We start from the raw sequence: 23442 nt of genomic DNA, 5'->3' as shown, positions 1-23442 counted from the left end.
CGTATTTATTCTATCTTTTTCTAGGAGCAAGTCGGGATTACTTACTCGGACAGTTGAAAATACTTTTCAAAAGTACTTGCTAATGCGCCTTCTCAGGCTCAAGAGAAATAAATGCCCATTCTCTAGTGTGGTGTGCTGAGTTGGTTGGCTGCTTCGGCTTTGTTGTACGTCTCTACAAAATTATCGGATTCACCAGTTGGTTTTTAGCATTCTGATTTTTTCCTGTTTGGAAGTAAAAGGCGGATTTTATTACATACCATTCTTGAAGGTGCATTTTGCGCTTCCAGTAAATCTGGCTTTGCGTATTTGTGTGGAGGGTGCTTCTTAAACAGCCCCTTGTTTTATACTTGCCACTTTTCGCACGTTTATGGTTTGTTGACAAAATATAGTCTCAGTGATACACCCCAGTGAATTGTAAAAACATTTGGCTTCAGAATTCTCACAAAAATAGTCCGAATAGTGATAACACAAAAAGCTATGAACTGGCTAAATTTCGGAGCAAAGAAAACAGTAAGCAAGCAAAGAAGAAAGGTTGCGCCAGTGTAGCTCTGAGCAGCATTCGCTGGAAATTCTCATAAGTACATAGTCACCCTTTTGAGATGTAGGAACTGTCGTGTTTGCATATATAAACAAATAGATTTCCAAAAATACCAACGTAAGTTCTTTGAACAGCTGCGAATACTTTTCGGAAGGTGGGAAAGTAGTGTGGTATAAAAATTTACACGTACATCACATATGGCTAAGAAGAGTATACATCACATGCGGCCTAAATGTGCATATGCTACCTTCAGCAAGATAAAGCATCAAAATTGGTTACCTTTTTGTGTTGCTTTGTTTCATTGTTTAACCATTTACATGGTACTGCCTACCTCTAATAAATTGCCTTTGGCAGTAAGGGGCAGTTAAATGCCTGAAAAAAAATCCGCCATATAAACATGCAAAACAACGAAGATACATGTTTACAAGCAAAACTCAGATAATCAAAAGTCCAAAATGTGACAGTAGGTCTAAAAGAAAATTCGAATGCTGAAAATCCATCTCAAAAGCGTGAATGCAGCATATGTTAAGTATGCATAAAATATTTCCCACAAAATGTACAACGTACTACAAAGCGTGAGGTAACAGACGTCGTTTTAGCAAGAAAAGCGATCAGGCACAACTTGGCAGAACGACCAAAGGAAGATAAACTGCCAGAAAATGGCATCGTATCTTTACAAACGACGTTGAAAACATTCCGGAGTTTCCTCAAACAACAAAATCCCGATCAGGCACAACTTGGTCATGACAGCACAACTGCAGCATGGAGCAAGACAGCAGAACTGCACATATTGACCACAAGTAGGCCACTCGAGAAGAAGATACACTAAAACCTTATTATTCAAACTCGGTTCATTCGAACGTACAGTTAATTTGACGTGACGCCTCTGTGCCGGAACTGCTCTGTGTATTACACTGGAGTAAGGCTCCCGCTAATTTGAACACGTCGATATTTAGAAACATTATTCGAACTGGTCTCCCCCGGTTTCCATCGCTGCTTGCGGGAGACCTCGACCCAGAATGATTAAAATGTGTTGCAAATCGAAACCATACCGAGTTAACCAGAAATGCAAAACAACGCAACAGAAAATATTGCAGAGACACCTCCGTTTTATCTAAAGATGTAAGGCGCGATAGCGACACTTCGACTCCCACCCAGCGTGCTCGTACGTTGATGCGGCATTTCCAACCTATGCTTCACGAGCACGAATAGTTTTCAGAAAGAGAAATACTAGCAATCAGAGGTTTTAATCGCCGTGTCTCAGGAGAGACAAAGGCTCTCTGCGCTTCTGTGGCTTAAAATGTTAGCGGGAAAAATTTAAAATGCGAGGTTTTGGTCAGTGCCCGTGTATCAAAATGCTTATCCTGTGATGCGTTTGGCGGGCTCAACAATTTTGCATTTTTTAATGAGAGGGACAGGTAGCGAGAGGCAGAGATAGACAGAGAGAGAGATAGAGATCTTTATTCAGGAAGCAATAGTTTTGGTTAAGGAAAATGGTTTAAAGCGATGATACGGAGCTCAAAGATGTGACCTGAATCTACGCACCAAACGCAGCAGGCCTTTCCCGCCGTCCCTCAATGAGCTCGCGCTGATGTTGACGGAAAGAGCTGGTCAAAGCCGCCTCCCAAACCTCGAAGACGTGGAGTATGTCATATTTGTTTGTTCTCCCTTTGCCATTTTGGGATTGTTCAGAATTGAGACCTCGATGTAGCAAAGGATAAGATTCTGTTCCTAACCATAGGATGTGGATTCCTCCGTAACTTTTTCGAAGAGGGCAATGAAGTAGTCCTGATCACAAGAGCACGGCATTCAAGTTCATGAGCCTCTTGAATAGTGCGCCATCTTCTTTATATAATTGGGTACGGCTGTCCAGGTGGCGTTGCTAACTTTCTGCATTATAAATTGGAATATCTTACCGGAGTACTTAGCGGCTCTAAACATTAGTCCCCTGTACCCAGAGTAGGTGCAGGCATAACTAACGGTGAAAAACACAGCGCGGTGGCTTAGTGAGAACGGCACAAAAATAAGCGGAATACGTGGAATAAGCGAAGTACGCGGAAAACCGAAATACGCTGCTGAGCCCAAAGACACTGGTTCAATTCCCAGCCGCAGCTTCCGTTTTTTTTATGTAAGCGGAAAACAAAAACGCCAGTGTGTCCATATATCGGCGCACATGGAAGATCCTAAAGTGGCCAAAACTCTTCCGGAGATCTCCACTACGACATGCCTCGTAGCCCATAAGTAGCGTTAGGACATGAATTACCGGAAATTTATATTTTTGACCTGTTGGTGAAAACAAGCTTTGGTGTGATGGCGTAAGTTGCGGGCATGACCAGAGACCGTTTCTGCCGAGCATGAACTACCGATAGGGCACACAACAATATTCACCGCGCAGGCACGGTGCCTGCTTAAAACACGTGTCCTTTCTTTCGTATCCGACCTTTTATCATTGCCCTCCTTTCCAAACTTCTGTTGCCGTAGCGCAACATCATAGGTGCAGCGGAGCCCTCCAATCTTGGTGCCTAAGTGGTAGCTTCGGCCTGTCGGCGGTGACGTATTTCCGTGGACACCTGATGAGCACGGCTAATAGCGGACGGATAGGAGCCAAGGGGGATTGAAAAATGAGCCTGATAACGCTTTTGCATTAAAAACAATAACATAGCTCGCGCGCTACCCAGCTGCTACATCTAAGTTGCTTCCGCAGCAGGCACCGTGCGTCCAGCGCCTTTGCTCCGGCGCATTAGGTTGCAGAATTGCGCCGCGGTTACTGGGCTGGGCCTTCGATCACGGGGCGTGTGCAATAAACGTGAAGCAGCCCCTAATTTGCGACAACGAGGCCAGAGGTGGCTCGATCGATGAGCAAGCCGACTAGAAAAGCCCTGGTGGACCTGCGTGGAGCTCATTTGGCAGCAGCGGCCACAACCGACAACTTCCTAAGCAACGCATTTATCCAACACAGGTTGGTTTTGTTTATTTTTGCCGCTTCTTTCTTTCTACCTCGTTGCCGCTGCTGCCAAGGGAAGTGCCAAGCGAAGTGTCCACATGCCGTCTTTTGAGTTGCCGCCAGAGCTCTCAAAGCTCATCAATGATTAAGACAAGAGATGCTAGAGATGCGTAGCGTCATGGAAAAGGAGCTCCGAAAAGACTTCAAAGAACTTAAGCTCTCTATAGACTTTTTCAGTGAACAATTTGACAAAATGGCAACGCGCAACACCCCACGCCTTGGCAACACCCCACGCCTTGTTTTGGGCCTCTCGCGCCCGCCTGCAGTCCTCGTTCAACCAGGGCCTCCTTGGGGTGCGGGACCCACTGGAAGCCTGGGGAATGGACTTTTCGGCAGCGTCGAGGATGTGCGCCGTGACGAGTTGGTCGGCTTCCTCCACGTGTAGGTGTTTTATGGATGTGTGGTGTAGTTGAGATGTTTGTGTGAATGTGCTCCAGTTTGCTTTTGATTCATTAAACCTTTTATGGGAAGATGGACTGCTCGGGCCTATACCTATATACGTTAATGAAGTGGGGAAATGGTCACTACCATATGGGTCCGTGCCCACACCCCAATCAAGACATGGAAAGAGAACTGCGGAACCAATAGCCAAGTCAAGATGCGAGTATGTATTGTGTCCTAAGTTATGATATGTAGGCTGTTTTTTGTTGAAAAGGCATGCTCCGGAGGATGTAAGAAACTTCTCTATCAGGCGACCTCGGGCATCCGTTCTAGAGGAGCCCCAAAGAGAGTTGTGCGCATTAAGGTCGCCTGTTATGATGTATGGTTCGGGCAGCTGGTCGACCAGCGCCCCGAAGTCAGAGCTCAGAAGTGCAAAATCAGGAGAGATGTAAATGGAGGATACGGTTATTAACCTATTAAATATTATCGTACGGATTGCTACAGCCTCAAGGACAGTGTTCAGAGTGACAGGGTGGCAGGCTTAGGATTTCCGGGCGACAATTGCCACACCTCCTGAAGAGTGTGTGCAGCCAACCCTGTCCTTTCTGAATACCATGTACCTATTTAAGAAATTTGTGTGTTTAGAATTCAGGTGGGTTTCCTGGAGACACATGATACTTGGCTGACTGGCATGCAGAATCTCATTCACATCGTCAAGATTTTTAAGGAGGCCTCTGCAGTTCCATTTTATGATGTTTTCTGTTCCCATTATTTAAGTTTAAGAATAACTGGAATGTGTGTATGTGTTCATGTGTCGTCTTTCGGGGCTGTTACTTTGGGATTAGGCTTTTTAGGCCTGTCTGTAGGCTTGGAAGTCGGTGGCCGCTCCTTGCGCTGCGTTGCAGGCAGGAACGGCCCGACATCCATCTCGTCGTCGGATGTCCGAGGGGTGCCCGACGGACCGGGCCCCCCGGACTTGGCCCCCCCTCGGGAGCCCTTCGTTTGAGCCGCCACGGCCGAGGGCGTCCGGGGCACCAGAGGTGGCACGGGCGGTGCGGTGACGGTGGGAGCCGGTGCGGGGCCCGTGGTGTCCATCACCTCGGTACCCTCCAACGGACTGGAGGACGGGGAGACAGAGGCGGGAGCGGCACCGGTCTCGACAGAAGTGGTTTGCACCACAACCGCTGCTGCCTCAGCAAGCGGCGTGGTGCCGGGTTGGGCTGCGTGAGGCAACCCAGGGGGGGGGGGGCGGAAGTGGGACCAGGTCAGCCTCGCTGAACTGGGTCCCTGTGGAAACCAGACGCCGCTCCGCCCCCCGGCGAGCCGCGTCTGCGTACCTCCCCAGAGGGAAAGAGGCAAACCTCTTTCGCGCCTCTGGGAAGGTGATGTTCTCCGTGACCTTGATGTTAATTATCTTTTTTTCTATTTGAAATTTTTCACACTTGCGGGAGTAGGCTGCATGCGCCCCCCCGCAGTTCACACAAGAGAGGGTGTCGGATGTACAGTTGTCACTCGGATGGTCATGCGACGCGCATTTTGCACACGTCGTTCGGCCACGGCAGGAGTTTGTACCGTGCCCGAACCGCTGGCACTTAAAACAGCGCCGCGGGTTCGGGATGTAGGGACGGATGGAGCAACGGATAAAACCTGCATTGATGTGTTGTGGCAGAACTGCGCGGTCGAAAGTCAAGATAATGTGTTTGGTGGGAATCTCCTTGTCGTCTCTGCGGATAGTGATGCGTCTCACGGCAGTGACGCCCTGATCCTTCAAGCCGGCAAGGAGATCCGCATCCGTTTCGTTCAAGAGATCAGTCTCGGATATCACACCTTGCGAGCTGTTGAGGCTCCGATGGGGTGTGACCCTGATGTCTAGATCAGCCAGTCTAGTCTGAGCTAGAAGCTTCGTGGACTGCTGCTTGTCATTTACCTCGATTAGTAGTTCACCAGACCTTTGTTTTTTGCACTTATATGTTTTTCCTATTATGGCTTCAAGATATTTTGCGATCAAGAACACTGACTGAGATGCAAGAGGGTGGGTTGGATTGAGGGACTCCATGACAAGAAATCGAGAGTAATGATCTGGTTCAGGAAATGTTAAAGATGGCAATTGGGGAAAAGATACTTCGGTGCGGCCCCTTTTCAGGGACCGATCACGTTTGGGGGGGGTTTTGAAAATGCCATATAGCATAGTATAAAAGCAGGGAGACGGGGGTACTTTCTTCTTTGACCTTACCCTGGTAGCCAAAGAGGTCCCGGAGCTCCCTGCCTGGTGAACAGATAGGGAGCCCATCCGCCGGAGCTTGACCTGGGCTCCGACGGCCACCGTTCGTGGTTTCTAACCCTCCACCTATGAACACATCGCCACGGTTGGATCCAGCTTATGTTTGGGGGCTCGGGGTCCGCGGTATCACCAGTACCGTCACCAAGATTGCTCAAGGTGCCCCGTGCGGGGTCCGAGTGACATTTCCCCCCGGTGTGCACCACTTCTACGCCCGCGGACCTAACCGGTTGCCGCTTTACGCGTGCTCTGGTTGGGAAGGGAGAGAGGTCGCGGTGGCGAGCACGCGGAACTATATGTGTTTCGTGCCGTTACTGCTGATATCTCCATTGTGTTTGGAGAGATATTTATACGTACACGTCAAACGGCCCAATGTGACCTTTTCGGTGTCGTCAGTGGTAGAGCGGATTGGTTTGGTGTGTTGAGCAAACAGTAATAGACCTAAGACGCGAGAAGAAAGCAGACAGCTATATGTTTGTCCGTTAAAATAAGGCTCGGGTGCTTCCATCTTTCATTCAGCTAATTGAATAAGAATTATGCTCAATGGAAAATTACGAACATCGTTTTTTCGCGCTCTCCGTGGACTGCTTCAAGCTTCGCAGTTGGACATAATTTTTCGCACAGTAGAAGGGCACTAATTTTTTGAAGGGGTCATGAAGACAAAATGCAAGTTTTCTTATTTAACAGATTTGCGTTTTAATTGTGGACCCAGCATTTTCAAGCAGAAAACGGTGCTTTATTAACTGAGCAGTTAATAAATTCACTTGAAATCTTAATTCTCCCGCGAAATCCTAGGTTTTGTGTCTTGTGCGGGGACCTTATAAGGGCAGGCCTTCAAGCGAACGGTAGTGCGCTGTTTACTCTGCATATTACTGCAGAACAACTGTATTACCGTTAGTCCTGCTATACAGCGCCACCATACTGCGCATATTCGCCGTCTGCCTTTGCTTTGTTTTCGACCATATTTGAACCAGGCTTGTTTCTGTTACGGTAGGTAGTAACCGTTTTCTGAAACATGGGGTATGCTCGAAAAACAGCGCCACGAAAGACATTATCGCTTGCGTCAATCGGCCTGTGTCCGTTGACACAACCCCAAAGCGCCAGACTGCTATGCCGCTATAACAATCATAGTGCTCGCTGTGACAAAAATAGTACGCGCAGGTATTTTTCTGTTTACGCGTAGTTTTGTAACTTCTATTGTTTATCCCACCACTCTTACTGCGATAAAACAAACATGCATTACATTTAAGCGAAAATAGCTGGTTCTGCAAGCCACTCAGAACCAAATAATTTGCGTTCGATTTTGCTTGCCTAAGCTGATCACACAGCTGTGCACATAATGTCATAGGTTCTAGTGATGAAAATTGCCTAGGGCGTCGCATGGCGATTCCTTTTTTCCCTCATTAGTTAGCCCATTTGAGCGAAGTATACGTCAAAAGTAACGTCAGTGTGAATCCAACGAGGTAATCTGTCAAATGAACAAACATTGTGTTGTCTGCATGGCACCGTGAAAATATTTTATGAAGCTTTAGCCATAAAATGGAAAAATAGACTATTTAGGGTGAAAATACAGATGAAATTACAAATAAAACCTGTGAAGCCGAATAAGAAAGAACGACCGCAAGGGCCGCTGCTTTGGCGAGGAGCTCCCCAGCAGAACTTCTCATTTAAAATTGGACCCCCGAAAATTCCTGGACAATATGGATTTCTCTGCTGTTTGTACACCATACCATAGCGTGAGCTAGCGTTTACTGTGCGGAAAATGATGCGCTTACGAATTAGAAACTTTTTTATCAGCAGAGCTGTTTAGGCCGACACAAATCTGTCCAGTGTGGAATGAAAACCCCGATGTCCCAGGGGAAAAAATGCGGCTACCCCCTAAAATCGAGCTCAGGACCTTCACACCAAGCACCGGCAACCTAACCTATGGCTCACCGCCAAAGCCCGAGGGGTAGGGGTTAGCTGCGGTGGGGAACAGTAACACTTGCAGCGAATTGGAATAAAAAAAACCTCCGGTTTCTCTTTCTCCAGCCTTGCAACACCAAATTATTACTCGTTCCAGTACAAAGGAAAACAACAGGGTTACTTTATGCAGAAGCACAGAAGGTTACAGCGTTCAGTCTTACATGCTTTCAACGAACCAACTGCCCCCGCTCTCCACCGCCGCGATCTATTGTTTTGAGGGAGAGGGGGCTACGTTCCCCTGTGAAACAAGAACCGTATGTAGCGCGCACGGACCCCGCCGACGGTCCCAGTTGACCTCCCCGCGGCGGCGCCCCCTTTGCTTCGTCCATTCTTCTGTTTCTGCGGGGTTGGTTTCTTCTTCGCGTTCTCAGACTGAATCCGTCGCAACACCTTCACCAACTTCCAACTGCTTGCATTTCAATCGATTGTGCGCTCATAGAGGTCGCACTGGTGCCATAACAACCTAGACAAAAAATACGTAACTATAATTTGGCAAGCCACCGGGATTAAGGGTAGGTTGTGCTAGACACGGCTTCGGAACAGCATTGCAGTCAAGTGTAGTTAATTATTGCGGTTAAGTAAACACGTTATTGGTCAGGGCAGTACTTGTCGAGTCTGATAAATATTTCACCATCGTCATTATCATCATCATTCTGGTTCTATCCACTGCAGCAAGAACTCCTCCCCCACAGTTTTCCCCCCTCGCCTATCGAATGTTAGCCAATTCCACGCCTTCCCCCGAAATTATCGTACCTCATCCCTCCATCGAGTTCTTCGCCGACCCCTTTTGCGTTTGCCGTCTATTGGCAGCCAATATGTTAAAGTGATGGTCCACCTGTTGTCCGTCAGAGGCATTACGTGACTTGCCATGCCCATTTACTTCGCTTATTTTGAACTCGAATGTCCTCCACCGTATTGTGTTTCGTAATCCATGCGGCTGTTTTCCTATCCCTCAGGGTGAGCCCCAGCATCCGCCGTTCCATGAACCGTTGAGCCGATCTAAGTTTCCTTTCAAAGCGTTCGCTGAGACCCCGAGTTTCTGCCGCGTTAGTTTTTAATGCAAGAACGCATTCAGTGAACACAACCTTTTAAGTGGCAGAGGCAGCTTACTAATCAGAAATCGAAATTCTTACCGAAAGCAGGTCATCCAATGCTTATTCTGCGGGCAATTTCTGCTTCAGGGTTTGGATCAACAGCTATACCTTCCCCAGGTATACGTATTCTTGTATTGTTTCCGATATTACTGTACCTGCACTATAGTCATGTCTTCTGGCGTGCTGATTTGGCATAACCTTGGATATTCCCGTGTTTATTTTTAAGCATGCTGCCTTACTTCCCGAGCATAATGGTCAAAGCATGCGCTGATAATCCCGGCGGCTTTCACGAAACAGGAGAATTTCGTCTGCAAACGTTATGTAGATGAGATATAACCCATCCATTCGCACCCATGTTTTCCTCCACTTAAGCTTTCTTAACCCGCCATCTAGACAGGCTGCAAATAATGGCGGTGATTTGTATAGGATATTTACAAGTTCTGTGATGGAGCTATATAGCTCCCGTGGATCCGTGGGGATGCATGGGAACTATACAGATAACTTATTTTAATTATGGAAAAATTACGGGCCGCTACTACACTACACTGGAACATGTTGCCATAGGTTTTCTTCTAGTAACAGCTTTATACTTTTTTTCCTACCTTGGTGAATGATAGCTGGACACTCTGTATAGCAACCCAGTTAAATACATAACACCCCTCCAGGTGCATGCCCCTTTATGTTACTAGGCGTTCGTTTACGAGTGAGCGAAAAAAAAACACAGGAGAATTAAAGCGGGAGTACATATTGAGCCGTAGTAGTATCATTTATTTTAAACAATGGCTGTCGTAGTTTGCAATGTAAAATCTTGGAGGATATTAACATGAGAATGGAGAATGATCGCGGGTGGAGAAAGCGGAAACACTGTGTGAGTTAGGAGAACAATTTTAATTTACCTATTGCATAGTGAACCTTGATCATTCACACTTATTGAATCATCTTTGCCAGCACACGACATGGCTTGAGTAGGAAAAACGACCTTTATTATTCCCACATAAGTATTCTTCGCAGACAACACCCCCCCCCCCCCACACACACCCCTTTGCGGTGTAAGAGCACACACACCAAAAATTTGAGAACATAGCAGATTAATTTGACACAAGTATGAAAAAAAGAGATCATTTGTCCAAACAGATCAAAAGCGAAAGCGCCGAAATTATGAACCGAAAAAAAAGTCTGATAACGATGGTACTCCCTAATGCGAAATTTAAGACTTGCGCGAATGCAGTCTTTTAGTGGACGGAGCATACCTGCTTCGCGTCCGGACGTGGCCGCGTCAGCAGCAAACGCAAGACGGCCCGTCCTATGCTGACGTATCACAGCGCATCGCCACCGCAGAACGTGCCTTACGAGGGCTCGCATAACACCCTCCCCCTCACACTTTCGCAATTCTTTCCTCTTCCGCTTTCCTGCTTACTCTCACTCGAATATCGTTGGCGTTGTCTTCGTTTTCTCAGTTTTTAAGCGCCGGAACGGGGCTTTAAAAGCTGCGCTCTAAGGAAGGACTCTAAATACACTAGCCAACTCAAGTTTTCGAAGTTGCACACCACCTTGACACGATGACTACCAGAAAAATTCCTTGTCGCACTTACAGCTGATTCTAAATCTAGAACCTGGAAGGTTCTAACGTGTTTCGCCTTTTGTTGGCGTCCTTTCGCGCTGCAACACGCTTAGCCGATGCAGAAAGTGGTGGTATAGGGGACGCCTAAGCATTCTTATCCCAAGACAAGCCTGATGACCCTCCGACCCCTCAGGCACCCAGCACACAGACTGTCGACTTTCTAGGGGCCCGTTATGCCGATTCGAATCACGTGAGCTCGTTCAGCTAAAATGGGTTCGCCCTTGTGTTGTTTTGCCGTGAAACTATATTACGTAGGTCTCGCCACTTCGGTGTTCTCACCTTTACACTCCTTAGACTCCGCAAATCTTCAAGCGCGAGGCACTCCAAAGTGCTTGACGTTTTATAACACGCCCTTTATATACGCAGTAACGAAGAGAAACAAAAATCAGCACGACAGATCAATGCCGTTTAAAAGCGTAAGGCGGAAACCGATCCCGGTAAAATTCGCGTCCAGCGGTAGGACGAAGAAGTTATTGCGGAATAATGGCGGAGTCGGAGCGTCTGAGGCATCTGTGTCGACATACTTCTTTCTCGTTCACAACTCTTAAAAAAGGTTAAGGTGTTATTGGACTGTACTGAAACTTTGGGAGAGTTGAAATGACACTTCTGTGGCCATATTTTATTATTTCAACGTCGGTGTGTAGGGACTGAAATTAGAGTAGTTCACGCACTGTGAGTTTCAGACCTCAAAAAACTGGCTCGGCTAGTTCGTTATTAGCATTCAAAATCAAACGCAGCACCTAGACAAAATAACAGAGGGACGGACGGGACTGTTGCTGCTTCAACATATTTTACACCTGGGTGATTTCTCCGAATATATACGTAGAGCCAAAACGCCCAGCACGTTTCGCAACATTTAATGTTACAAAACCTGCCATTGGTTATGTAAACAATCCCCCTCACAGTTGCAAAGTGCAAACGACGTATTGCTGATATAACTGTGAAAGCAAAACCACAAAAATAGACAGTTATTTCACGTAGAATCGAACGCTTTATGACAATAAGCACGAGAGCATGCGATGCTCAGTCCGTGCTCAGCGGACTAGCGGTCTGCAGGCGAACTGTCGTAGTTCTTACATTTGGCGCATCCAGACCCTGGCAATGGTTGCTTTCGCTTTTGTGGTGTGCGCTAGCAACGTCTGACATCTAGAAAGGATTCCCGATAATACAGGTGTAGATTATATGTTTTTTATGAAGCGCAAAACCCAGCGAACACATTGAAACGTCTGCTTTGCTCAGCCCTGCTTAGCGATTAGAAATGCGTTATCCTCAAGTATACATATTTCCAGCTATCGTGACGTAACTAATGCACTAATAAAGCCTTTTCAGGTAGTGCGCCCGCTAAACGCAGAAATTGCGAGAGCGCGCCAGCGTCCCGTTAGGGCTATCTGCATGTATTTAGCGACACGCCCTCCAGTGTTTACATGTCATAAAGCTTTTGAGGTGACGTTGTAGCTCCACTTCCGCATAAATTTCCCGGCTGAGCAGTGCGCATGCGCAGAACGGAAAGGAACTACGTGAGGGTCACGCACTTACGCGAGATTCAAATTTCTACGTTGCGGTGTTGACGTTGCTTGCGTAAGTAGAGGTGACCAACATGGTGGTCCCCTGCCCTCATGCTTCACATCTAAAGCAGCTTTGCCGCTAATCGTTCGGTGCGATATTGTGTTCTAAGCTGTTCGTTTAACCTTCAATTTGCCCTTTATTACCTTCACCTACATTTTAAACCGAGAAACAGCGTTTATAGTTCCGGTAGAAGAACAATTTTTCAGCTGTTAAGCCTGAAGAAGTAGCGTTTAGCATCGTCATAGCAACGGGCTTGCGAGATCACAAGTGTGAGGGAGAGTTGCTTTATGAGAAGAGAAACGAAAGTTGACTCAGTCGATAACTACTTCTCTTGTTGAGGGCACCTCAATCAAGACTGAGTCTAGGAGGGCTATAGAAAGGAAAGAGGGTGGACAGAAAAATGCAGAAAGGGAGAATAACATGACCCCGAGAATACCGCGCGGTTTAGGGCAGATAGCGCGTGGGTACAACGCCCATAGGCGGGGAGGGCCTGCGTACGTGTCGCAAAAGGGTTTCAAAGTGCTTGCACGTGTGCTACGTATACTTTTATCTCTTGCGCAGTTAAACGCAGGACTCATGCGAAGCTAATACTGTCTAATAGCATTCATTTTTTGGGGTAAATGCCTATAATTTCTACGCAAAAATATTCATACAAAACGAAATCCTCCTATATACCGTACGGAGACTAAAACTAACAAAAGTGGCTCAATTATTGTAACATTCCCAGTAATTGGCAAGTAAAACCCATCATGAGTTTCAGTGGGGTAGAATGCATCCGCGTCAGTGAACAATAACCAACACCTCAGACCCTTTTTGGTTTGGATATTCCAAAGTGCTCGCATGTGTTTTCCGTACACTAGCACTTACCTTGTAGGTAATATTTCGGATGGCTTCAAGATGCTGCAAATAGAGGACGACATCAGTATGAAACAAGAATCAAAGGTATTTTGACGTTATTTTGCAGTTTAAAATAATTATTTCCGACTGATATTTAGGTACACCCAGCTTTATTATATATCGCCAGCTGAGTATTACGTTCGTGAAAAACGCCCCTTCTGTGCAATTTCCGTAAATTCGAAGCCACTAGGTGGTCTTACATAATGTTTTTCTTACAACACAGCTGCTTGAAATATATACCAGCCAAAATGTTACAAAATAATAATCATCCTTATCAGCAGCAGCAGCAGCAGCAGCAGCAGCGGCAGCCGCAGCCTATTTAAGCCCACGGCAGGCCAAAGGCCTCTCCCGTGGATCCCCAATTATCCCGGCCCTGTGCTACCTCCGACCAATTTAACCCTTCAAACTTGTAGATTTCATCTGCCCATCTTACGTTCTGGTGACACCTGCCACGCTCGCCTTCTCTAGCGATTCACTCTGTAACCCTTAATGGCCAAAGGTTATCTTTACTTTCGAATACATGTCCTGCACACATTTATTCCTTCTTAATTTCTACTAATTTGTCCTTAACAAGCGCTTGTTTCCTGACCCACTACGGTCGCTTCTTGTCCCTTAATGTTGCACCTATTTACTTCCTTTCCATTGCGAGGTGGCTCTTCCTCAGTTTATGTTGAACCCTTTTAGTGAGCCTCGAAGTATCTGCCCCGTAGATTAGTACCGGTAAGATGAAGCTGTCATACACTTTCTTCTTCAGAGACAATGGTGGTCTCCCTTTTATTATCTGAGATTGCCTGTCGAATGCACTCGACCTTATTTTATTCACCTCACTATCTCGGCCTCTAGGTTTGGATCCGAGATCAGTACTTGGTTTAAGTAGATATGGTCACTCACCACTTCCACTGCCTCGCCCCCTATCTCAAACCGCTGTGCTCTCCAGGGGTTATTAAGCAATAATTCCGTTTTGTGCACAATAATTTTCAGGCCCATGATTCTATTCTGCTGTCCAGTGCGGTAATCATGCTCTGCAATTCGTTCCCCGAGTTACTTACTAAGGAAACGTCTTTAGGAAATCTAAGGTTGCTGAGGTATTCTCTGTTACCCCTTAGCCCAACTGTTTCCAATAGAATGTTCTGAATGTCCCACGTAGACATGCTGTGAATAACATTGGAGAGATTGGGTCTCCGTGTCTGACGCCTTCCTTAACGGTATTTTACTTCTCCCCTTGTGTAGGACTATGGAGCCTCCCGCTGTGGAGCAATTGTGGATATCATCTAGTGTTCTCATGTAAGGCTCGTCTTCACCGTGATTCCAAAATGCCTGGATGACTCCTGACGTTTCGACAGAGACAAATGCTTCCTTATAGTAGATGAAGGTAATGTATAGGGGTTGAATATACTCCGCGTATTTCTCTATCACCTGATTGATCGTCTGAATATGGTCCCTTGTAAAGTAGCCTTTACGAAACCCTGCTTTATCAATAGGTTGACTGAATGGTAAAGTGGGAGAAATTCTGTGAGCGATTACCTTGGTAAGTACCTTGTAGAGAACTGACACTAGGCTGATCGGCCTGCAATTCTTCAAGTCCTTCATGTCACCTTTCTTTCTCGTTCTACCATGATTCCGGTACACTCGCGGTCCTTAGGCATTGCGCATGCAGGTTGGCCATTTTTTTAAGTACACTTTGCCCAGATGTCTGTTACCTTATCCCCACCAGGTGCTTTCCCCCCTTGCATTTCTTTCGATGCCTTCTCAAATTCTTCTGCCGTTCGTGGTGGGATCTCTATCTCCTCTGAACTACTTCCTCGAAAGGTATTATCCTGGATATCGCGGCTACCGTACAGATCTCTTTAGAACTCTTCGGCTACTAGAGCTATTATGCCCCCATTTGTCATGGCATTACCTTGCTTGCGTTTGAGCACATGCATGTGATTATTGCCTATGCCTAGAAATATTCAAGCCTAGGCATAGACATAGGCCTTGAAATGCTAGTAAATATAAACCATATTGCCTCATGGTTGTTCGTTCAGTGAAGCCAAGGTGTGCAGCTTGTAAGCCTACTTTACTGCATAAATACTGTCAAATCAGGAAGCTAATATATCTAACCGGAAATTGCTCTTGCTAAAACTTCCTACCATGGGCCCCCCATTTTTGCAGAAACCACGTGTTACTAAGGACGTACGTACTGCTGGATATGTAGTGTGCAGTAGTCCATATGGCGCTTCACTGCATTCTTAAGCTTCATAATTGACTCGCAATGTGAAATTTAAGAGGCGTGTGAGGTAACCCTTACGAGTGGATTATTTTTAATCATCCTGCAATCCGACTTATGGTATAAAACTCTGTACAATTGTTTACTTTGCAAAATTGACAAAGCATGACTTGAAGTCAAGGTGACCAACTCTTCAATATGAGTATATTGATAACTCTATTAAGGACGGAAAACGATATGATAGCGGCGTCTATTTTCGGCATGGCTATTTGAATGAACATATGAGATGAAATTACAGGAGGACAACCAAATACGTACACCGGACCATTAAATTATGCTCCCTACTGATAGAATTCGACATAAAGAGCGCATTCCGCGTTGGCATAGATAAAGCAGTTTTCACTGACCGTGCAGTGCGTTGCACAAATTTCTAGGCCTTTATAACAGTTGGCGACGAAGCGTCCGCTGTATTTACATTCGCCAATGCCGTATCCCCCTAAATGGCTCCAATTGATGCTGTCAAGGTGGTGGGAAAGCAGAGCTTTAAACGACACGCGGAACAATTGCTCATGCTTCGTCACCTGAATTTGTGGCGTACGGGAACCAGAAAACCAGGCGTCCGGCAATCAACGATGCTACGAACAAGTGCCGCGTGGGTCGCCTTGGTGGAGGGAGTTCCAGCTGCCTGCGCTCGTTGTGCGCTTCCTTCACTTTATTCAGCATACTCCCACGACCCCAAGTTGATGACGGGCTTGATTCAAAAAAGCACAGCCGCTGCACTAGATGACTTATTTCCCGTCCCGATGACAGGCGCGGGGAACATGAGCGCACAACTCCGTCACGTCCGATAAACAGCTGAAGAATGCGCCCAAGTTTCCAGAACGCCGGAGGCGAATTGTTCAGTGCAAGCTGCACGTCCCCCACTTGGAGCCTCGAGGGAAGCTCCGCTGTTGCCTCTTGGGCAGATCGGAGCAACAGGCGGTACTCTCGTCTCCGGCGACGCCAAAGACCCTCCGTTACTATTTGGGGGTGTGAGCTCGTCTGCGAAGCTTGCTGACCGTGGACCGCAGTTCTCGAAGATCGGTTTCCTGAGGCAGGCACGTGTTGCTTTTGCCTAGTCAAAACTGCGCTGGGGTCAGCGAGCATGTCTCAGCCGCGTCTGCCAAGAAATACCTGAGGGGCCGGCTGTTGATTGCTACCTGGACTTCGCAAACGTCGTGGGCAGCTCTACAGCAGCCAGACAACTGCGGCCGATAATTCATCGTAGAGTCTTCTTGGTGAGCCGGATTAAACATTACCACCAACCACCCCACCACGGAGCTCTTTCAATGTTCAATCCCTTGGAAATGCTGCGGTCGCTACAAAAAAACAAAGCGGGGTATTCCGGAGCCAAATGGAGAAAACGTACGCAGTGGTAGAAGGCTAAGGCGTTATCCGAGTAAATTGGCGATGAAATGCCTGGTCTAGCGATAAACCGACTGAAGCTAGACCAGAAGGTCAATGACGTCACCTAAGATATTAGCTAAAGGTGGTCGGCTCGTGCCCAACCACAGGGGAAATCGGCGACGTAGTCCTTTGTTTGCGTGGGATTCTTGGAGCAACAGAACAGCGGTCCACAGAAGTCTACGCCGACGACGTCAAACGGACTGGATTCAATGATACGATCTCGGGGTAGAGGCGCAAGTGGAGCTGTTTCTGGTGTGAGTCTGTGTCGATGAAAAAGCAAGCATCTGTGCCGCACTGTCTTCACCACTGATAATCCCAATGACCCTTGATAATCCAAAGTCGTTCTCACTTCAGTGAGAACGCTTTGAACACCTGCATGCAACACGCGCTGGTGGGTTGCCATAATGAGTAGCCGGGAAAAGTGGTGACGGCCCAGCAGGATGACGTTGTGACGGGCGTCGACAGAGGATCCTAAGTGCTGTAGGCGTCCGCCGACGAGCAGGATTTCATCATCGCCCAAGAAATGCCAAAGTAAAATGAGATCAGTAGCAGTTCTGGCACGCTCACCTGGTGACCACGCTCGTATATCCCGGGAAATACTTCGTTCTGTACGAACCGGAGCTCGTAGCTTTCCGCTTTGAGAACTTCATCGCCCGTCACCGGTCCTCTTTCCGAATGTGTTAACTTTCGCGTATTTGCGACAAAGCGATGAATTCAAGCAGTCACCCGAAGAAGCCTTGAATACTGACTGTACGTGCAACGGCTAAGCTGGCGTTGCTACTAGCGCGCATGTAAGCTTTCCGGCGAAATGGCGTTTCCCTGTCATCCGCAACTTCTCTATCCTTTGGCCCATGGTTACAGTGCTGTGCGAGCCAAAGTAGGCCAAGCCACCACATTTATGTGGCTGTGACCGCGGATGCGACAAGGCCACGAGTAATCAAATCGGCTGGTTTATCCTTGTTGCGACAATAAGCCCGCATACCTTGGCCTTGCGTCGGACGCTGTAACTCGACCACGCGATTTCTCACAAATGGTGTTCATTAGTTCGGTTCTCCCGCAATCCAATGCAGGGCGATTTTTGAATCTGTCCAGGCACGGTACCCTCTTCAGAAAATCAAATAGGCGCGCAGCTATCAAACAGGGAGGATTTCAAGCAGTTAGCGGCGTTTGGCGAAAGCAGCTTGTGTATATTACTACATGAACTCTCTGAAATTAAATTGAATGTCTTAGGATTCAATCAAATTAAGAAAATGAGGGAAGAGGTTATGAGGTCAAGAAATTCAGAGCTTGATTTTTGATAAGGCAATACAAATTTTACAGAATTAGTGAGAGCGTGGCAGTGGTTGTCATGAAGGTATGATGGTGATTATTCGATTTTTATGGCGTGTCTTGAAGCGCAAATACACTCGCCAAAGTTAATTAAAGTTTAATATGTGATCTCTGGTTATAAAGAAGCTGTAGACGCGTGCTATGAGGATATCAGGCTGGCATTTACAAATTAGAAACTGAAAGATCCATCAGATTGAGGGATTTCAAAGCGAAAATTTGGGTGAAACAATGCGCAGAAATTGCAGTTTCAACCCTTTGACTGGAAGCTACAAACAACCAAGGTTACTCTGGTCTTTATTGCAGAAACGAATAACCTTATCTTTGCGAACCCATTTCTCCGTAAAGGACACAAGATAAAATGGACGGCTTGAGCTTAAATGATTTCTCTGTCACCATTTCCTTATCATTGTAAATGATTGCCGTTCTGTTGCTTTTTACGGTAGTAGCTCTAATGATTGATTCGCACTAATGAGTTCAACCGACAAGCTAGTGGTCCTTGTTACTTCTTAAACGGGTAAATCCACAGTCGCAATTCGCTTCTGCTACGTGAACTTCATTAGGTCGCAATACGGGCCCGAACCTGGCACATGTAGCGCTGCTGGCACTATTCAACAGTGTCACCCGCGGTAGAAAATCGCAGAGATGGGCGGGACATAACCTGGCGTGCGCGTTTCCGGTTAGCTGAAAAGTGCAACCGCCTGCTACCGTCATGATTGTAGTCATATGACATGCTCTTCTTATTTTGTTGTCAGAAATTAGGTCCCTCAAACGGCCGTTTAATGTAGATTAAATAACTAATTAGATTAAATAACTAAATAACTAATAACTAAATAACTCATACATTGGAGTTAAAAGTTGAAGTTATGCGAATAGGGCTTCCGATGCATCACATTAAAGGTGTCGATGAGGGCAACCACGTCGGACAAATTAAAAATTGCTTATTGGTTATAGTCCTCATATAACCGCCGCGGTGGCTCAGTGGCTAAGGTGTTCTGCTGCTGAGCACGAGGTCGCGGGTTCGATTCCCGGCAGCGGCGGCCACTTTTCTTATAAAGGCGCAAAGCAAAAATACTCGTGTGTACGAGATTTCGGCGGACGTTAAGGATCCCCATGTGGCCAAAATTAATCCGGAGCCCTCCACTTCCGCGCTCCTCATCGCCTGCGTTGCGTCGGTGCGTTAAATCCTGCAATCAATCAATCAATCAATCAATCAATCAAATAAGTCCTCACATATTGACGTGGGCCATAGATTGGGTTAACTTTAAAAATGATGCCACGAGGGCTAGTGAGCTATACAATTAATTGTTTCAAACTCAGGGTGACTGAGGATCTCAAAGGGTGACTGAGACAGATTTGCTCGCTCAAAAAAAATATTTCTCAACTGCTTTGAAAATGAAGACTTGTGAATTCGTGTCTTCGTAGATTTCTCGAAAGCTTTTGATCACCTCAGCCACAACACGCTTTTAGAGAAAGTAGAACTATATGGAATTTGTTGGCATCCAACTTCTAATCAAAATATATTTTCGGTATCTTGAACAGTGCGTAAAAGTGGATTAATATATATTTTCATTTCAGTCAATCACCACTGTGGTCCTACGATCTAGCATTTAGGGCCACTTAGGGCTTAAGTAATATTTTAGAGTCATTGTTATCTATTTTGTACATAAACGACATCTATGAATATAGATAAACCCATTTACAACGCGTACGCAGATGGAAAATTATATATTTTACTAGTAGCATTCTACAGAGCCTAATTCTACTTGTGAACAGTACACGACCACGCCTGAAAGCGTGGAGTGAAGTGAATTCCCTTCTTATTAGTACTAACAACACAAATGTAATTCTCTGTCACACGCGAGAGCTTCCTATTTCTGTTGACTCGTTTATAGTTGGGTAACACTGGTACTGCGCTTGCGGATTGTGTAAATATTTTTCTCTGTACTTTTATAAGAATATGTCATGGGATGTTCACGTAAATTCTATTGTAAGCAATATGGGTAAATGGGCCGGTGCTCTTGCCAACATGCCTTTCTTTCTTCCGTACAGTGCTAATCAAAATACTAATTTTACAACTCACTGTTCTTGCCTCAACTGAATTATGTTTTTTTGGTGTGGGGATCTACCGCAAATACCAAGCCGAATAAACTGTATATGTTTCAGAAAAAAAAAACAATTAGGTACATTGCCAGCGTTCAATACTGTGTGCCTATAGATAAACTGTTTACACGTTTTAAAATAGCACCAGTCTACAAATTGGCCCTTCGTAACAAACAAGCTGTATATAACAGAAATGAATGTTTTTATTCTATTTCATCTGAAAAGAAATATTTCTTTTAATAAAACTCTGCACCAAGATTACTGGTACACTCCTTTCTGTAGAACAAATTTTTGTGGGAAAATGCTTCGTTATACTCTCACACATGGGCTTAATAAACTCCTAGGGAACAAACTTCGTATAACGCAGTAGTATTCACGCGATTCGGTAAGCCCTGTTGTAGGTTGCAATTGTTTATTTTCTTATTCTTCTTTTCTCTTTTTCTCCTCATTCTTTTGAAGTGAAATTTGGAAAGTGAAAGCTGTATGCTGTCTGCGTTGAACTTTACCATTATTATTATTTAATGTATTTTTATTCTATTTTTGTTCTGCTCAGAGCTATGAGGTGTCCTTTATACAATGCCAATTCATGTAGTGCAGTTCTAAATATGTCGAAGATTCAATAAAGGCTTTTGCTCTTTAATAAAACTCCTTGTACTTTTTTCCTGCAGTGTTTCCTTGTTCATGTTTGTGTCTTGAATACTGTATGCGACATAAGAAATTTTGTGTTCAGGATCTCGATGTCTGCCATGTGAAAGGGAGTCTTGGTTTTGCTCAAGTGACATCAAGCCACTTTTTTTGCGGGCCTACCCTTATGTATGTGATAAAAAGAAATAAACTGAAACTGAAACACACCCACATATTTCGACGTGGCACATATCGGTACCATAGATTCTTCTACACATTTTAAAGTGCCAAGTTTAAGTTGTGTTGAATAAGATGTTGTTTCCGGAGAAACATCATAATCCCACCGCAGTATGTCAACAGATGTTACTGTTGGTCATACCATCATGGTGTAACTGCCTAAATATGTTACCCTCATCGGTTGTACTCTGAATTGTTGACTCGAAGCTCGAAGCTGCCGAAGATGTACTGTGCTGAAAGATGCATACTCTTTCGGTGCCATGACTTCATTCAACCAATCAATCAAATGAAAAAAAAAATTATTTTATGATATTGTACAAACACATTGGAGTAATACAGAAAGAGGTCCCAAAGTGAAGCTACTGAGCAGGGGACCCCTTATTGGTAAACCTTGTCGCGTGCTATAAACACGCAGATGCTGAGCCGGGGTCCTTGAAGGAGGCGACCGGGTCACTACAAGTAGCCGAAGCCTCTTTAGTGGGATAGCTCGAGCACAGGGTTCCAAGTGCGAGCGCCGGAGCTCTGAATGACAATGATGAGAGAGCACGCGCTCCAACCACATTGTCCTCACAGTCGTATCTTGGCGCCGATAAAACACGTGACATTTACCCCCCCCCTTCCAAAGGAAGCATCGTCCCGATAAGAGAGAAAGCAAACATCTTTATTGAGTCCGGCAGCTGGGACGCAGCCTAGTCATCGTGTCGGGCTGCCACTCGTCGTCGGCTCCCTACTCATGCATTGTCTCCAGTAGAGGCAGCAGTTTTGGAGCGCTGGCGTTCGAGGGCCCCCAACACCTGCTGGACGGCCGTATGTTCTATTTCGTAGTCCTTGTCTCTGGTCGCACCTGCGAGGAGCGGCGGGAGCGTTTTGGCTGTATTGGTTCACTGGGGTGTACTCTACAGTCCCCGTCCCACAGAATGTGAGCTGCTGTGACTCTGTCCTTACACAACACACACACGTCGCTTGGGAACACTTCTGGACAAATGTGTTTGGCTATCACCGGAGTCATTAGCGCATTAGTTTGTAGCTGTCTGTAAACGACCGCTTCTCGTCTCGTCAGACGAGGGTGCGGTGGTGCGAAGGTCCGGCGGCTAGCTGGATACCACTCAAGGATGGCCCTATAGGCGGTGAGTGGCGACGCTTCGTCGAGCTCTTGCTCTGGAAGTTGGGGGCTCGAGCTTGCGCCGCGTCAGGTGAGCGCGTGCGCTGCTCGCTCCGCGTCGTGGTTGCGGTTGCTGTCCGTACCCAACGGGCCGGCGTGCGCCGACAACCACCTAATAGTCACCGTCATTTCTTTGGGAGGTAGGGCCCCGCACACCCTCACTGCACTGTCTGAGACACGATTTGTGGGGTGGTTCAAGATCGCTGTCCGCGAGTCGCTGATCACAGTGGTACACTTCGGACTTGTGAGTGCCAGTGCGATCGCCATTTCCTCGGCGTGATGCACACTGCTGGCTTTGATGCTGCGTGCGGTGTATAGTTCGCCGGTATTGGCGGCTATAACAGCTGCCGCAACGTGTTCGGCTGATTTGGGTACTTGGCCACATCTACGTAGTATGCTCCCGAGTCGTTGGCGTGCGATGCCGTGAGTGCCTTCGCTCTTGCGAGCCTTCTCTCTTGGTTGTGTTCGGGGTGCATGTGGCGGGGTGGTCGGCGGTACGTGCAGTCTGCGGAGCAGGTCTTGTGGGAGTGATACATGGTCCTTGTCGTCGTGAAGTGCTTGATTTTGGTTGCTGAGCCGTTGCAGTATGTAGCGTCCCGTTCTTGTCAGCGATAATCTTGTAAGCTGCGCTGTACGCTGGGCTTCTGCTATTTCATCTAGACTGTTATGTATGCCTAGCTCAAGGGGCTTGTCCGTGCTAGTGTGTGGATATAGCCCCAGTGCTGCCTCGTATGTCTTGCGGATGATTGCGTCGAGCCTCTCGCACTCGGCTGATCTCCAATTGTGGAAGGCCGCGATGTATGCAATATGGCTGATCGCAAAGGATTGGACAAGGCGGAGGAGGCTTGCTTCCCTCATGCCTGCGTATCGGGTGGACACCCTTCGGATGAGTCTGGTGGCTGCCGATACCTTTGTTTCCAGTTTGCTGACGGTGGAGCCGTTCCTTCGGTTCACGTCCACATGAAGCCTGAGGAAACGCAGGTTCTTGACA

Source organism: Haemaphysalis longicornis, unplaced genomic scaffold (assembly GCF_048455015.1).
Source record: "Haemaphysalis longicornis isolate Haplotype H1 unplaced genomic scaffold, Haemaphysalis longicornis Haplotype H1 scaffold_3, whole genome shotgun sequence".
Classification (NCBI taxonomy): domain Eukaryota; kingdom Metazoa; phylum Arthropoda; class Arachnida; order Ixodida; family Ixodidae; genus Haemaphysalis; species Haemaphysalis longicornis.
Note: the sequence above shows the minus strand (reverse complement) of the source record.